Raw genomic sequence first — 18,655 nt, 5'->3', positions numbered from 1 at the left:
ATTCTAGTCCTCATCTGATCATCTCATAGACTGAAGCTCTTTCCCTAGGTCTTGTTATCCATATGTGATGGAATAACCCTATGAGACAGTAAAATCTGCATTGGGTTTGCACTAAACAGCAGTTCTCTAATATTTTCTTTATCAGGACTGAGACAATTCAGGCTGTTTCCTTGGAATGATGCATATGTAGCCCTGGCCAAGAAGTATTTTAAGCAAAACAAATAAAATAGTCCTTAAAGTTGGTGGGTTTGGAAGTGGGAGGAAAATTAAGGCATCAACTTTTTAGCGGAAGTAGACCTTGAAATGGTTTGGTGTCCCTTTTTTTTTTTTTTTTTTTTTTTTTTGTCAGTCTCCTTGGGAAAAACAGAGAGGAAGTAATCTACATGCTGCCAGAAAAAACAGGCAGAACTTGTTGAAAGCTTTCTCAAAGTGATGCATCCGTGGGAAAGGATTTTGTTGTGGAGGAATGTTTGTTTTTTCCTTCAGACAATGCTTTATTGTCAGAGAGTGCCAGGCTGCCTTGCCCTGGTGACTTCCACCAGTGAAGAACGGCAGCTCTAGGCACAGACCCTGTAAAGGGTAGTGGAAAGGCAAGTGCAGGCTCCTGCAGTTTGTCTAGGTAGCAAAGGGAATTGGACCCTGCTCTCCACCATCTCGTGGAGAAGAACATGCCATAGGGGAATGGCACAACAGATCCTGTGCTGCCTGAAAGACTGGCAAGCTGCAGACCCCCAGGAAGCAATGAGCATGAGCTGTGGAGGGTGGTCTGTATGGTCTGTAATGAACAGTCTTTCTCAAAACTGCTACGCAAAAGCTTAGCATGGAAAAAGTGAACTTTGAGAGCACAGGTGGAGCTCCAAACAGGCAGGTGGAAGGCTGGGAAAGTTACAGAGAGTGTTGCACAGGAGGGTCCTGTATTGGAGCTGTCAGATAAAATCTTAACCCGGGAACCGGCCCAGGAGTTTTCATTTTAGGAGCAGTAACTAAACTGTCCTCAGGTCAGGCTGGCTTAGATAGCTGTGGTTGGACTGACTCACAGTGGACTCAACCACACCATGTGGTACTGTGCCAACCCATAGAGATCCAAGCTATTAGCCTCCTTCACGGGTAAACAGAGACTCCTGTTGGTAGAGCTCACGTAGTGAAGGGGCGGAGAGGTATAATTGTACAGTTGCAAATGGTGCTTCCTAACTGGCGCTGCAATGTTTTTCAGATGTTTCTGCTAAGATTGATTTATTCAGCGTGTACGGTTAGGTTGGGGGTTATCTTTTCAAAATCCAGATTCTGTGCCTTCAAACTTGGGTCTGTACTAAAAAGGACATGACTTGTGCTGTACTCTGCATGGGGGGCCGCAGTGCTGGTAATACAAAACATAGAGCCGTTCTTATATGTGCTTTCTCCTGAGGCAGAGCATTAATGTGGTAAGGCAACTGATCAGATTCTCCATAAGCACCACAGGAAACCTCTGTCTAGGGAGTGTATCTTTCAAAGGGAGGGGGTACCAGATACCTAGGAAGCCCTCATTTGCTGCTTTCATATGCTTTGCCAATTGTGTGGGGCTTTTTATTATTTTTTTTTAAGGGATTTAAATCCTGACATTGACACAACTGAATGTCTTAGCCAGAAGAGCTTAGTTCGCTCACTAAATTGGCATAAGTGCTAATGTCAAAAAAGCATTTGTTCCAGGCCTGTATAAACCATCTATGTCTGAGATCTGGGATCAAGCTATGCTGGCAAAAATTCTCTAGTGCAGATTGGGCTTTATCTTTTCTCCTTTTCACAGTTTCAAAATAGTCTGCAGCTTCTGAGCATGCCTTTCTCTCTTTCAGTTTATTATTGCATTGCAACATGATCCCCTTTAAAAGTACCAGCTTTTGGAAAAATAAGGCCCAGGACAGCCTGCATAAAATCAAGTGTGTGGTGAGGAGAGCTGTGGAGATAAGGGAAAGTGCTTCAGATGGGAAAGTTGGGGGAGAATTAGAGGAAGTGGAATGCCTGGGGAGGAGGGGTGCTGGAGTACACCCTGCACAGCACTTCTACGTGTCTATATCCCACACTGCTGCTGAATCACATTGAATGTATGCAAATACTGTAACTTCTTTGAAGAACGAGGATGCCAAATAGCACATCCATGCGGTGCAGTGGAAGTCAGCATTTGGGATTTCTGAGGAAGCTGGCATGTTTGCTTGGCTCTGTGCGGGTTGCTGCGGTGAGGCTGGGAGGGAGGCGAGCTGGAGCAGCCACCGGCGAGCCCAGGCCAGCAGCTCGTCTGGAAATGACTTGTGTGCGGCCAGCACAGGGATCTCGGCACCATGTTTTGGCAGAGAACGAGTGCCTCTGTGGACAGCTGGCATCACAGCTTGCTGAAAAATTCCTGGAAACATTTGGCCTTGGCTATATTTTTAAGAGCACACCACTTTCAAGAAAGCTTGTAGCAGCAGGACAGTTAAAATATGTCCAAACACAGAAACAAGGATTTATCTTCCTTAAGAAGCTTCCTGAATCCGTCAAGTCTCCTGTTGCAGACCCTGTGATTACTAAATAAGGTATTAAGCTCTCTAAGACTTTATGAACTCATTTTTGTTTCTGATTAGGAAAATAACAGACTGTCACACACAACTTTTTTCCTTTGCGTAATTCCGATGTAGTTGTGACACTTGACATACAGCACAGATGACTGTGAACAGCTTCTTAAAACTTAAGCAGATGATTCAGAATTAATTATGAAAAACAAACTTATTGTTGTGCCAGGAGTTCAGTACAGACAGCAATTGTCTAACAAGATCATCCAGCTTCCGTTGGTCCCCCAAACTTCTCATTGATAAAGCAGCTAAAGAATCTTAAATGATAAGCCTAAAAACTATTTCCAAACAAAATTTCAAAGGTGGTTTTTTTACTGTTGTTGATTTTTTTTTTTCCCTCTTGAGAATCTATTGATGTTGGCTTTCTAAGATCTTTTAAAACATAACTTTGTGATTATGAAAGCCTTCAGCTTAGTAGAGAAGTTTAGATACTATTTTATCCTAGGAATGCTTTAGACAGCACTTCAGTGCTTTGTTTCCTGAGTCAGAAAAAAGCATGCCGTTTCTAAAAGATAGCTTTGTTCAACCCTTTGTTGATTTAGATTATAATACTAACATAAAGAAGCAATAATTCTATCAACTGTTTTCTCCTTAAGTTGTATGCTGAGAAAATGAAATTTGTCTTTTGTATGATAAGAACGTTTCTTTGTAATCTTGGTGCGTACTTGCAATATATTTCAAAATATTTCACAAGAACTTTTTTAAAAAGGTGTTCAACGGTACTTGCACATGACAACATGTAATATTAATTTGGTAGTGAAGCGAAGCATTAAACTGACTGTATCTAATTGCCCAAATCTGCAGAAGGCATGTCAATACTCTGAACTGCTTTAGGAGAGTTCAAAAACCTCCAGTGGATTCTCAGCAATTGCAGGCTGTCTACGGCCCCTGTAGTTCCTGAGAGAGATAAAGATTATAAGATGTGCTTTCACATAATAACATGGTAAAAAGCAGGAGTAAAGGACAGAGGCAAATGGTTAGAGCACTGATCTTCAGAGACTGGAAGAGGCCTGGAAAAATCAAAGGCAAGCCATTGCTTCTGTATGATCTGGCTTGTTTGTTACGTATGGGAGCAGCATTGTGCTTAGCGCTGCTGGAAACGCTGAATTCCTTTCCCTGGGTTGCTTACAGCCCAACTCTCACACTGGGAAGTTGGAGGATTTAACTATGGAGTATATCATGAGAAACTATTTTTCTACCAGAGATTGGAAAAGACCAAATCATGTCTTTGAAGCTCTCTGCTAAAATGCTTTTTCAGTTTTACCCTTTGAAGCTGCTGAAATTTATGGAAAAAGGCTTTTAACATTTTGACAGCAATATACTGTTGACAAGTAATGAGAAATATAGTATAGGGTCTCACATTGTATGCCCTCATGTAGGTACACATGTATATATTGCATTGTATTTTTTCCCGTCATTTCTATGTTTTCTATTTTAAGAAGTCATTATCAAAAACTATGTTTCCTTAGTGCTCAAAATAAGCCTTTGCTCTTTGAAGCTGAAGAATATTTTAACGTTAACTCTTCTGGAAAGGAGCAATGAACAGATTCAGGCAAGTATCCACATCTGTATAGTCCCTTGTTTCTTTTTCTAATTTCAGTTTTCCCCATTTTTAGACACTAAATCATGACATTACATTCTGGGATTCTTTTACCTCTTTGTTTCTTGATTCTCAATCTTTAGGATGTAGCTAGGTCATACATACCAAACATTCCCCCTCATGGTCCCAAGGTTTAGAGGCTTTCTTAAAAAGGTACAGATCTATCTACAGGTAGTTATATACACATACATAAAGAGGGTGCTTGCTCTAATCTGTCGACCTGAGTGTCAACAGCATCAAGTAAAGCTAGCAAGCCTGAGGAGAACTAGCCAAATCACTAGCTGATGACACCAATTGTATATGGCCCATCCAGCTACGTCTTGGCACCTTTGTGATATAACATGTAGTGCAGCAAATCCTAAAAAAGATCCCTGGGATCAATCCACTGCAGAATGTAAGGACTGTCTCAAATATGTAGGTCCTGTGTTACGTGGGCTTCCTCTCCAATGCTTGAAGATTCAAGCTCTGGTTTCTTTGCTGTTTCAAGCTGTGGTTTCTTTGGAGCATGCACTTTAAACAAACCAACCAAACCAAACCAGAAAACTAACCACCAAAACCCCAAAATAAAACAAAAATCACCACCAAAAACCAAACCAGGAGAGGGAGTTTGTGAGCAGGCAGTGATATCTTGGGTAAGGGAGCCAGTGGAGCCTCTGCCTGCCTGATGTGGCTGGGAGCTATTGTGACTTTATGCTCACTTATTTATACAACTAGAGTGGGCAGCCAGCATAAAAACATACTTGATCAGTCTAAAAGGGCACACAAATAATATTTGCCTGCCTGGCACTCCAGAGTTGTGACATGATGGTTGGGAAGGGGTCGTGGCAGGGGGTGCTTTGGCTGTAGGCACGCCACAGGTGTGTATCCTCACCTTAGGGAGGTCTCACCTCCATAAGTGCCCTTGCACCCTTCCATGGGAAAGCTCTGCTTCTGTGCCTCGGCTGGTGTGGTACCTGGGGGTGGCCAGTCTGTGGCTGACCCCATCACTGTCCGTGGCCTGTTTCGCCTTGCTGGGGGCTGCGGGACAGGGCTGGTTGGGGACGGAGGGCACCACACCGTTCTGGTGGCCCCCAGCCTGGCCAGGTCACACTGCACCCAGGCGCTGCGAGGGATGGGGAGGGAGCTGCCTTTCAGCAGTGGCATTAGTTCCTGAAGGTTGCGGGTGGATATTTGGAGCTCCAGTAAGACTTTCAGCCCCTGTGAGAGTGGGAGCCCTGTTGCACTTGCTGTCAGAGCACAGCAAGCTCCAGCACCCGCTACTCCTGCTGCTGTCTGTGCCCAGGTGCTGGTGTGCGAGGGGTGCGCGTTCCTTACCACCTCCAAGGTACAGGCCCTGCTTGGCAGGGGGATAACTGGGCCCTCAGGGTCTGGTTAGTGACTTGCTGTGTTAAGAAAAGCTGTTGGAACAGATAAAATGAATGTTGTTGCCAGCATCTGGAGAAATCAGTTATATTGTCTTTACTTGGAAGCTCTGTCTGTTTGTAGGTGTTTACCTACGGGTTTTGGGGGTTGAAAAACCATTAGTTGCAGTTCCCCAGTTTGCTGTTGCTTGACCTCTACTGCAACATTTATTACCCTTTCTGACAATTCAAATGAATTGCTTTAGACCCAGGCCACCAATCATGGTATTTTCCTTCTGCAAATAATTTATTCCAGTTCCTTTGTTCTCTCTGTTTCTGATAATGACATTTCTTTGCATTATTTAGGCCATGCAGCTAACTTTTTCCTAAAATCTTAGAATCTGTTGTGTTAGAAATAAAATTTTATTAAGACTGCACCTGTAATTTTTTTACTTTGATTACTTCAGTATGACCTGGTTTGACCACAATATTGACGGTTAATACTCTCAATTCATTAGAAAATATGAAGTACTGCATGGAAGAAAACCTCATAGACATAACCATTTATTAATCAATTAATCTAAGCCCAAATTTTAATTTTAAAAATCCCTATAACAAACAGCATGGGAGCTTTTAGAAAACATGTGATTTGAGATAGTGCTGTAGGAGGGAAAAATGCTCAAATTTACTGAAGTCCTTGCTTCCCTATTATTTTCAGCTAGCAGTGGAAAAAATGCTGCAGACCTTTAAGTGCCATGAAGGTTTTTCATATATCTCAGTTGGAGATGAGATATAATGTGGAAAGTAAGCGCAGAAGAAAACTGAAGAAAGAAGCAAAACAAAAACAACCCTGACAAAAAAAAAAACCAGAATCAAAACCAAACCCACAACAAACCAATCCCCAGAATAAAATTTGACTACTTCTAATAACCATTGAATATAGTACAGGATCATTAGATTAACCTTTTGTTATGATGAAAAGCATTGCTGTAAGATGTGTTTCAGCTGTATTTAATGGGATCAGTAGGTTTATGCTCCTTATTACATTGAAATGGATAAAGATTTTAATTTAGATAAATGAGTACCTGACACAGTCTGCTGTTTTGGGGTTTTTTATATATCTGCTGCTTTTATGTTGGCTTCTGACTTCTGTGATGATTAACAGATAATTACTTTTCCTGTGGTGAGCAGTTTTGAAGTTGGATGGCAAGAGGGAAGTATGTTCTTTGTGCGGATAGCACTTCTGCAGCAACATCCAGCAAGAATGATGGTGTTCATGTGGGTAATGCAGGACAAAAGAAGCTGTCCCTGCCCAACGCGGTGAACTCAGCTGCCCTTATTGCTGGTTTGCATTTGCCCAATTTAGACAACTGTAGCAAAGTGTGTCTCTTCAGGCTCAAGAAATAGATGAGTCGGTTTAAATGCTAGAGATCATTATTCAGTTTGAAGAAGTTGGTATCTGCGCCAAAACTGTTTTGGGAAGGTCCCTGTTGGATGCTGGACTGGGGCAATATGGATCAAACAAGTGTGCTGGCACTTTCACGCCTCCCTGAACTCATTTATCTCTTCTGCACCAGGGCATCTCCTTGCCACCTTGGCATTCAACCTGGATGCCCAGCAGCTGGTGCCAAGCAGGATGGTGGTGTCCCTTCTGTTCCTTCATGACTGCAAAGGTACTGTGAAGTCTTGGGTGAATGACTGACTTCTGTCTCTGTACGTAAAATGGACATTCCAGTACTTCTGCTTCATTAATATATTGAAAATTGTCAGCTCTGTGGAGAGTCCTGGCATTGAAGGACTGAAGTAAGGAATAAAATGCACTTAGGCTAGGAAGTACCTAGTTCAAATAATCTGTTACAGTTTACAATTGTTTTTCCTTTGGTCTGCCTGTGGGCTAGTTGAATCAGAGCCATTTCATTTCATCAAAGGTTGCTCAGATGCTGTGGTGTGGAGTGCCACTAATGATCCCCAGAAAGTCATGCTGCAGAGCAGCTCTGAAACAACGATGCTCAGTATTTACAGATGTTAGCACGGTCAAGTGCTTGCACATTGCTCGAGGTAACCTCGTAAAGACAAGTGATTATTACAAGTTTGGGTCTCTGAAGCAAACCTGCGGTGAATAGCTGTAGCCTTAGGGGACCGCTGTTAACACTGTATTCAGGGAAGCAGCAGATCCTTTTTCTTTCTTTCCTCTTCTCTCATCCCCTCCTGGTGGGATAACGAAATGCAACGAAAAGGGATTTTGTTCATCAGACATATCGGGGGTTTTGAACACAAGGTGATTATTTCTCAGTCCTTTTTCCAGAGATTTCCTTCCAACTAGAAAATTAGATGCACTCCATCTGGGGCTCCTTGCCCTGTGCCACTGACAGTATCATACATGTTTTCTGGCTACACACTTGCCAGACCAAAGCTTAAGGTCTGTTAGCTTTAGTAGGCTTTAAGGAAAGAACTGTTTGATTGTTTCTTAATAATGCATTTTTTTTTTAGCCTAATGTAATTAAAAATCTTTTGCTGCCATGATAGTTTTTACAGAATATTCAGAAGGAGGATATTGACCAGTCTTCAAAGTACAAGAAGTTGATGTCTTGGCAGGTCTTCTTTTTCTAACATGTAAGAGTAGAGAGAGGTACTTGTGACCTTTTATTCAGCTGTTGTGAGTGTGCTTTCTTGAGTTTTTGTGTGGGTAAGAAGTATGCCTTAGAAGGAAGCTCAGTTGCGTCATTGTCGGTATTGCACTAACAAAAGTCAGCGGTATAATTGTTGAGAAGAGACATCCATTTAGGAAATCAGTAGCAGGGGGCTCTTAATTTTCTGGATTTCAGGGCATGACAAAGTTTTTTATTTTCCAGCCTGAAACCAAAGCTGAAGTATTTGGGTTTTGACTGCAGCTGTATGCGCCACTTTCATCTTATAAGAATCATTATAACAGTTATTTCTTCAGGCCTCTTCAGCTGCATGTGTTGGCTGCATTGCAGGTTGATAATAAAAGTGGTGTTATAAATTGCAATGACTTACGTAAGGGAATAGGTTGTTTTAATATTCTGTTTGCCATAGACTATGATTACTGTGCTTGCACTTTAAAAGCAGTTATGTAAAACCAGTGAAAGGTGTGTCATGAGAAAGGCAATTGCCTTTGAAAAGTTTTCATAAGTTATTTGATTAAGTATTTATATGTGTGGTCTCAGAGCAGGTAGACTAAAAAGTAACTGCCTTTAAGAATGTCACAAATGTTCCTTGAGACTCGTGGGAGAAGCAATATTTGGATCATTAATATATCAAAAAAAGAGATTGATGAGCGTAGAAACTTTCTTCTGACTATAGTAAAAATGCCACTCTGTGCAATGCTTGCTGTTTCAAGCCTTTGCTTTTCATTTAAGTCTGCTGCCCTTTAAGACCATTTGATCCTAACGTTAAAGGCATGTTCAAATCCTGTGTCCTGTTCAATCAGAGTATTTTTATTCCTATAAGTATGCTACAGATGCTAGAAAATTGGTTGGTAGGGGGTGAGGAATCCAAATGCCTCCTTCTGGACCTAGTTTTGTGTAGTTAAAAATTATCTTTTACCAGCTATAAAGAAGATTCTAGTGCTATTGCTATAGTCATATATAGAAGAGTTCTTTGAAAAGACAACCAAGACTCTGTATTTATTAACTTTAGCCAAAAGGCATAGAATCGACTGCTTGCTTTTCTTAGAGCTCTGTTTATGACCACAGAAAAGCTCATAAAGATCTCCAGTTCTCCATGAAACAGGATAAAGAACTTCATATACCAATTTCCTGAGAAAGCTTTTCAACATCTAGTTGACTTCCTGCATATCGTTAAAGGACATTTCATCTTGGTTAAATATTTAAAACAATTGAGTATCCACCTTAGGAAATAAATTATACTTAAGTATTTAAAATTGTAGCAATTTAAAAGAATGAAGTATCATTTAATAGCATTTCCCTTATCTGCTATATTGCCAACACTGTGTCAAGGACTATATTTATCTGTTCAATTGTATATTCAATACCTAGGCTTAATGGTGCCTCTGTTCCTCTAGGCACTACTGCAATTTTCCTACCTGCATATATGGAGTTAATCAAATAAACCTTCTCTATAAAGGAGATGTAGCCCTTCTTTCAACACCTAGCATTATGACAGTAATAACAATGAGTGACAATGTAAAAGTCACATACATATAGCTTTAATTATCCAGATTTTCTATGTTTGGACATCACAATTGCCAACAGTACATGACACTTTAATTGGTTGGGTTTTTTTTTTTATTAACCTTTCAGATGTTTGGTGATATTAGCAACGGAGTATCTATGATGCTGCCCCTCCTATTTCCTTCCTCGTGTACTAGAAACACAGAAACTAGTAAAGTTAGAGAAGCTTTTGGCTTTTGCTTTAGCTGCAAAGCAATGTGAAAAAAGAATGACTTAGTGCTCCAGGAGAGGTAGACTAAGTACTTTCCTTTTGCTGTAGTGGCAAAAGTGTCTTGAGGACAAGTTGAGCTCAGTCTTCTGTTTCATGCAGCTTTTAGGATGATGTCTTTCTGTGCAATTTGACCAAATGCTCCCATTTGGCTGTCTTTCCCCATCCATACCGATTGTCAGCAGCGAGTTGGTTACATTTCCCCTGCCAATCTGTACAGTCTGCAAGTAGCCTGAGCAATGAGCACTGTCCATTAGCTCTGCAGCAGAGAACCCAGCAGCAAATAATTCCTGATGCATGTCCTAGGTAGGAGATTTGCTTTTCTGGTCCAGTGCTTCTGATCCATAAGGTAGAAACCCAGCTTAAGTGAACTGAAAAGTTACAGATGGCCTTGTTAGCTCTTGCTTGAACTGCTCGAGGACTTCTTTTGATGGAGAAAGTACAATGCAGGCTTTATGAGTGCAAGAGGGAATACTGAAAACACGGGGTGACTTATTAAGCCTGGAGTAAATGAGTGGAAATATAATGGGCATCTAGGATGCTGAAAAGCCCTTTGAGACAAGGAGCTTACTATTAAGGATCACTTACTGTTCTTAGTGGTACTTTGCATTTATAATATTTTTTTTATCTTGAAGCAAATATGGTTTCACCCAAGTGTGGAACTGTAGATGAGTTTTTTGAAGGTGCAAGCTAGGGTTAGGGTGCAAGTACTTTGCTTCGCAACCATCTGTTCAGGCAGTTAGAAAATGCCTGCTCTCCTGAAGCTCCAGTGCCAAGTGAATTGAAGTCAAATGCTGAACCTGTTAATTGATCCATTACAATCACCCACCAAAAGATGTCTCCTCCAAGGAAAGGCCATCTAAGTTTAAGTGCCTTAAACTTCTAAGAACATGGATTCAGACATGGCAAATCAAAATGTTCATCATGTCTTCTATAAGGCTGCAGTAATTTTCTTAGTTGCTAGTGCAACAAAAGAACAGAGTATAAATAACTTCAAAACAATTTTGCTGGTCAGCAGCTGTAAACTTGTCTCCAAGTACAGCCAGTAGAAAAATTCTTTGACTAAGTACTCCTTGATGTGTTTAAGAATAATAAGACAGAAGAAGGTCCTTGAGTTTTCTTGTACCTAAAGCAGAGGTACAGGTTGAAGGTCTCTTACATAAAAAGATGTCACTGCAGATGTGTCTATGTAGAATAATTTTTGCAAGATTTCTCTCCATGCCTTATTTTCTCCAGGAAGAAAACTAATTTTCCAGAAGAAAGAGTGTTGCTGAAAATAATTGCACTTCGAAGGGCCACATTCTCCTCCTTGTCAAGTTAACTTGTTGCTTAACTAGGAAGTTGATAATTTTTCCATTTCAGATTGCTGAAGCTAAACTGTGACACGTATTTGATTTCAGTGCTGTTGGCAAGATGTATTGTTTGAAAGCAATGAGACCAGAAAAGAGCTTTTCTGCCAAGGATGCCAGATGACCCAGCACCAGATGAGGCATCACCAGTGTTGTTCTGGGGCAGGTTATCCATGCCACATGCTTGCATATGAGCCACAAAGGGAACTTGCATTATCCTTGGTGCACTTGGCACCTCAGCAAGCAAATTACACACATGAAGTTCAGGAAGGAAAATTTGAGCAATCTGTGTAGTTGGTAGGCTGTCTTAAAGCACATTTAACATTGGCAGCTTCCTCTCTTAGGCTGAGCTTTACCTCCATGTCTTACAATGAATAAGCTTGTCTTGGCAGAAGCTGGATGAAAGATTCATGGTAACAGAAAGCACTTTTTTTTTTTTTTTTCCCTATTGGAGAAAGCTATCTCTAGGGTTAAGCTCCTAATAGTGGAGAAAAGTCCACAGTTAATATTTACTCTAACACAGTGGTACCTTGCTCGAGTATATGGATGAAACAAAACCTAGCTGAGTCTGTCTTTGCACCAATGACACTAAATACAATGGACTTGGGGCCTGTGAAAGTCAGCTAGTTCCCAGAGTGACCACTCTGTTCCCTCTGGGAAATTCCCATTTAAAAGCTCAAGAGAAGTGACCCTAGCAGCCACCCATGTTAATAATCCCAAAGGGGCAAGCTTCAGCTGGCACCTTGTGTCCTTGTCACTGGTCAAAAGGATTAATCACTCAGGAAATGGGTGGGAATGACAGCTGCCTTGTGCACCTCTTGCATGGCTGGAGGTGGTGTATGTCCTCCCATTGCTTCTTCATCCGTGAACTGTGGCTTGAAAGCCCCACAGGGAATTTCAGAGAAGCTTTTCTCGCAGGAGGGCCTTCTGCTGTGTTCAAAATGAAAAAAGTACCATGATGGACCACTAGAGAGCAAGCTGGAAGTAAATTAAGAGAAATCAATTAGCTACAAGTGCTATTCGGAGACTGTTTTGGATTGAAATAGGCACCTAAAAGCATGAAGTATTCTGTCGAATCATTGAACGTAAGGATGGAAAATGGAGGAAGTCCATTTTAGTACACATGTTCAGCCATGTTAATTAGAGCAAACTGATGATTTCCTTCTGTTGGGAGATGTCATACTCTCAGAACAAGAGCAGCTCTTTAGAGGGCGAAATCTCTAGTGTGCTATCATGTACAGGTTCCCCTTATAACTGCATATTTCAGTACCCATGTGTTGCGGTTCACGTTGGGAGCATGGGGGGAAAATAATGCTTTAAACCAGAAATGGTGGAATTTATTTGATTAAATGTGGCCATCTAATCCTGCATTGTTACCCTACACAGTGAAGCTGGCATCTCTAGGGCATAGTTATTCTCATTCTGAAGTAGATGTTTCAGTTGAGTCAGATGAATTATGCCTGAAGGTGCTTATTTCTCCCCACTGAATATAAAGGGAGCCTAGGAAGACTAATTCAGATCTAAAAATTTGCAATGTGGACCTCTAGAGCTACAGGAAATAAATCCTGCCCAAGATACCAATAATAGAAAGTTGTCGGATAGACTTCCAAGGGGAACATTTATCATGTCTTTAGTGGTGTTACACAGTGGTCCAAGAAGATTGTAGAAGTGCTTAAAAGCTATGGGGATGTCAGGGCTGCAGTGCTTCCTCAATGAAGATAACCAACAGAGCAAGGGCATGCAAGAAGTATTTTTTCAGGAAGTTTGTAGTAATGTTAATGTCGAGGTCACTTCTCTTGGGGAATTTATCCCATAGGGGTTCACCAGCTATCTTTACACCGTCTAAAATGTAACTCAGCGCAGAGGCAATAGGGAACTGAGGCTTCATCTCATTTCAGCCTGTCTTTGTAATTCCTTGCTTATAAGGTAGGCAGTTTCCTGTAATCCTTTTGACATTAAAATTCTCTTTTTCCTTCTCTCTTCTAATTGGAAAATAGTATATGGTACCAGTTGGATTTTATCCTATTTGTAATAATCAGTTTCTCATAAATGCGAATACAGAAATCTCAGATGTGAGGTAATGGCCCAATTTATGGAACTAAAGAACTTTTAGTGAGTCTACGACAATAGAATTAAAATCTCAAAGAATTTATACACTTTTAAAACATGGTATGGACATTGGGATGTGTTGAGGGCCCATGTCTAACACAGCAAAGGCTGGCTATTTCCCTGCATTAAACTATACAAGCATTTCTAACTTCAAGGACATGAAATTGCAAGCTGCTAAATATATATATTTTTTCTTAACCAATATATGTCTCTATAAAGACAATGAATTGTGACTCTCTTCTCATCTTGTGCAAAGAACAATGAGTCTTTGTAGTTTAATTAGAAAGTGCCCTTAATGAAGTCTTGGCATGTTAATAAATTTCCTTTGGGGTGAAAGAAGTTTCTCTCAAAGGAAATTGCAGCAGATGTGTGAGTATTTGGGATCACTAGGGAGGCCTCGCCATTTGAAGGCAGGGAACTGTAACGATGAAGCGTTTGCTTCTCGTAATTTTGAAGTACGTGGCTATGTGAAAACACTGTATGTACATATAAGTTGTGGTTTCAGTTGGGCTAGAGTTATCACTATACCAGATGCTAGTAAAAAAAGTTATGTTTTAGATTTCAGATGGGAAATACTTTTGATAGTGCACTGGTGGTTTTAGATGTTGCTAGGCAGTCAAGGCCTTTCCTGCTCCTCACACCACCCTGCCAGCGAGTAGACTGGGGGGGACACAAGGAGTTGGGAGGTGAAACAGCTAGGGCAGCTGACCCCAACTGACCAAAGGGCTATTCCATACCATATGGTGTCATGCTCAGCACATAAAGCTGGGGGAAGAAGAAGGAAGGGGGAACTGTTTGGAGTGATGGCATTTGTCTTCCCAAGTAACAATTACGTGTGATGGAGCCCTGCTTTCCTAGAGATGGCTGAACACCTGCCTGCCAATGGGAAACAGTGAACGCATTCCTTGTTTTGCTTTGCTTGTGTGTGTGGCTTTTGCTTTATTTATTAAACTGTCTTTATCTCAACCCACGCATTTTCTCACTTTTACTTTACCGATTCTCTCCCCAGTCCCAACTGGGAGAAGTGAGTGAGTTGTTGCATGGCCCTATCTGCCGACGAGGGTTAAACCACAACCGTATATAATATTGGAAGAATGTGTATATAGACACATATATGGTGTGTGTGTGTGTATATACACACACACATACACACACACACACACACACAAAAGACAAAAGGAATAGGTATCTTTCCTAACAGCATTGGGGGGGTCATATGGTGGTAGGAGGAGTTGTTGTTGTACGGGGTAGTGAGGAAACAGCATAGCCTGAAAGGGATAACTGGAGCCAAAGATGGAAACCCTGCTGCCAGGGCTGGGCAGCCTGCACAAAAATCACCCTTTGCTACCTCCCAAATTGCTGTGGGACTTCTGAGAATATATTGTGTGCCAGGTGCCCTCACCAAAGCAAAAACTGTCAGGGATGAAGAGGAGTGGTGAATCTCTCCTCCCAGCAGCTGCTCTCTGGTCCTCTTGGACGCCATGGCGTGGTGTTCCCAAATCATGTTTTCCAGCCTGTCCTGGGCCAGGTGAGGTGCAGCAAGGAGGCACCTGCTCCTTCTGCACTGCTGTCAGTACCACCTCTGCCCACGTTTTTGCCAGGACAGTGTTTCAAGTTGGGAAGGTCTGACAAGGCATTGTGGATTTCAGTTACCTTGTTCTTCTCATGCTGATGGTATTGGGACTTTTTTCCCAATGACTCTCACGTCCTTTCTCCTAAGTGATATGTGAATAACTTGGAGAAGCTCCTTTGGGCCGTTATTTTAAAATGGCAGTTCTGAGTGATGCTGGTACAGGCTCTGCTATGGGAAGCTGGTGCGCCATGTCTTTCACTCTCTTTACGATATGCCGGTACTTGCAATAGGCTTCAAGGGATTTCGCTGCTTAATCTGCATTTATTTGAAGTCGCATTTGTTCTTAGCATTTTTTTTTTGATTATATAATCATAGAAAGTTACTTTTGGTAATGTATGCTGCAAGACTGGTTTCCTGGTAGTTTCAGATCAGTTAGACTAATTTTATTAAATCTGTGTAAAATGTATTAAATCAAACAATGTTTTGTATAATTTTATTCCTCCCTTCAACCAGAAATGTTTTATAACTTTCTCTGTGGGAAACATCCAATTGACTGGTTTAAAGTTTCTTGCCAGATTCAAGATTATATTAAGCATTTGACCAGCATAAGGGGGCATTGTTGAAGAAACATCTGCTTCGGAATGGCTTATCAAATTTTCACCCCCTCATCATCAGATTAGTGCTGTCTTGTGCATTCAGTTGCACAACCTCAAAGCGCTGTCTGACAATTTACTGCAATTTTCTGCTCATTCCTTTGACCTAGATATTGGGATTTAAAGTTACAACTGCTAGGCTAGCAGGAAGCATTGTTTTAGTGAGAGACACATAAATGTTTTCTGCATTGTAGCAGTTTTGATAATGCTGTTAAGCAAAGGACTTTTCATAATTTTCAAGTAGTACAATGAATGCTTCTATCTGATTAGAGTCCTCAAATTGCTGCTGCTTACATCTTCAAGCTCCTGCATTGCAATGACAGCATTGTATCTGGGGAAGGGGAACTTTGGGAGTTACTCTGCAGTTGTGTTTAGAAAGGACGATGGGCAGGGATTTCTAAGACTTTTGTACCCAGAAAGATAGGAAGTTTCATGTTTTACAGTATCTCTGCCCACCCTGCTATACCTGAGCACTGTCCCCTACTTGAACCTTCCTCAGACTGGTTGGTACCCTTTGCAAATGCCTCCAGAGTTGGCTGTCCTCAGAAGCCAACAATTAAGTGCGTGGTCTCAAAGCACACTGGGGTTGTCATATTAAATTTCCTTGTTTTATATATATATATATATATATACAAAAATACAATATATCTATAAAACCTTGTCTTATTCGTTTTCAATTTCCCTGATGATTTGAAGAGTTACAGGATGATGAAGGTCCTCTCCAGACCTTCTTTTCCTTGGAGGAAAGTCCAGGCCTCTAGAATCCTATCCAGGATACTGCAGTGCAGTGTAGATGAGCAAGGATTTCTGCAATAGTTGTGTCAGTTCTGCAATAATGACATTGGTTCATTAATAGAATATCAATTCTCCAATTATCTTATTCTCTCTATTTTGAATCCTATAAAACTCATTTATTCAAGAGAGCTGATTAACATAATGCTGCAGCATGAAGCAGTATAAACACAATAAATATTTGTTCTGTGCATTTTTGTAATAAATATATAGCTGTTTTTAGAGCAGCAATTACATGACTTATTGAATTAATTTTTGAGGAAAAGACTAAAGTATGGACAATTTCATTGATATGAATATAAGCTTGCATACAGCTAATGCTAAATGATGGGAGATCATTATACATACACACACAAAGTCTTTTTAAAGTAAGTGATCCTTAAGGACAAATCAGGAGAGAAATTTGCTAAGCAAGCATGTTTTACTGGCTTGATGAATTTTTTTTAATTTGCTGGACTACTGGTTTAGGGGATACATTAGGTATCTAATGGAAATGTTTAAAATAACTATTTTAAAATGACATTTTCAGTAATAAGCCAAGTAAGCCAAGTTACAAATACAGTATGTAAAGCTGATAATAGAGTTCATGTAGTACAAAGCAAATTGACTATGGGCACTTTTTCTGTTTCTAGAGTATTTTGGCTGAAGATTGAGAGTTCACATCCTGACTGTGCAGAGTTGCAGTAGCAGGACAAGTTATACATACTTTGCCTGCATGCAATATAAAGTGCTAATTCTGTGTCTCAAAAAAAAATAAAAAAATTAACCTGCTAGGAAGAAATTTTACTGAAGAGGCACTATCACTATCTCCTAAGCTCAATTTTGTTCTGGACGCCTCTCACTGATATCATAGGGTGGTTGGGGCGGGGAAGAAAGTGTGGGAAACCAAACTCCGTCCCAGTGCACGCTTATCTTTAAAGCAGGTCAGTGCAGTATTTCTAAGTCTGAGCACACTGACACTGTTCAGAACTTGAACAAAAGAAAAGTGAAATAAGGCAGAACTTGCTCATTCTTTGAAAGATTTGCAAAAGTTCCTTAACAGAAGAAATTACATATTTTGTGTTTTGAACATAGCATAAAGAAATGTGGGGGTTGTGACTGACAAGTTTCAGTCCCAGAAACACTAAAAGTTTGAATGTTTTTCAAAAAAGACCTTGAAAGTTGAAATGGTTGAATCATGCTGTTTGCCTGTCTTTTCTGTGATACCCAGTTTGAGGTGCAGAATGAGGAGATGTAGCTGTTTATAGCCCTTTTCAAAGGGGAATGAAGTGTTTTCACATAATGCTTTAAATATTTTTCTCTCTTTGGGGATATTAAAGTGGTCATTTTGGAAAGAAAAGGGGGGTGAAAAAAAAAAAGGGGATTTCCAGGTCTCTCTTGACTGGAGAGACTGGTTTATTTGTTAAAAATAACCATTATGTTTCTCCTCAGAAACTCTAAAATTGGAGCAGCTTGCCTCTGTGTTCAGATTATTGCAGTCTCAGCAAGCACAGGTGCAAATATGGAAGCCTGCAGCATGAAAGCCAGTCTCCCTGATGCTACTATTGTGTATTTCGTCCCCAAACATAAGTTCCTCCGTCCTTCATGCTTGTCAGACTCCAGTTCTCGTACAGCAATTTTTTTCCTCTGTTATACGAGGTGCGCTAAAGAGAAGAGTTTAGAAGAGCAGAGCAAACATGAATGATGCCTTTCTGTCGCCCTTTGGGGCAAAGGTATGATTCAGAAATGGGCGAGCTGCTTATAGCATTGCAGCGCTGGCTCAGGTCTCCTCTGAAGCGTGGGGAAAAAAGCGTGACTAACGCTGCCTCGGGGGTGAAGGGGAGGTGTAGGGCGTAGGAACTGAGCTGGACTGGAAAGCCAGAGGACTGCTGGGCTGCTTCTGTCAGGGCAGGGGCGATGGCAGCAGCTGTGCTGGGATAAGCCATGGGCTTCCTCCCTCCCTGCGGTTGGTGGCAGCAGCCAGCCCGGGGCGGTGGTGGCTGTGTCTGTTTGAAAGGCTTCTGGCAGAGATAAATTGGACATCCTTGGCAGTCTGATGTCCTAGGAAAATGGGAATACTTGAAGTTATAGCTGGCTGTACCTTGCTGTGGGCCAGGAGGAGAAGCAGTAATAATAACACAGATCTCTTGTCAGCATCAGTTCAGAGCTTTAATGACCAAATGGCCGAGCAGCCAGCAGCTGTGGAACTTAACTGAAAAGTGTTGCATTCCTATCTTGGCCGTAAAGAGATGGGTG

At 41.1% G+C, this 18,655-nt stretch overlaps 1 protein-coding gene across 1 annotated transcript in view; it reads right to left on the bottom strand.

The window, feature by feature from the left end:
- HTR1F (5-hydroxytryptamine receptor 1F) overlaps positions 1-18,655 on the bottom strand; it is a 119,441-nt gene that overhangs the window by 13,671 nt on the left and 87,115 nt on the right. The gene's annotated exons all lie outside the window — the stretch shown is intronic.

Source organism: Chroicocephalus ridibundus, chromosome 1 (assembly GCF_963924245.1).
Source record: "Chroicocephalus ridibundus chromosome 1, bChrRid1.1, whole genome shotgun sequence".
Taxonomy (NCBI): Eukaryota; Metazoa; Chordata; class Aves; order Charadriiformes; family Laridae; genus Chroicocephalus; species Chroicocephalus ridibundus.
This window is presented reverse-complemented; position numbering and strand designations above follow the sequence as displayed.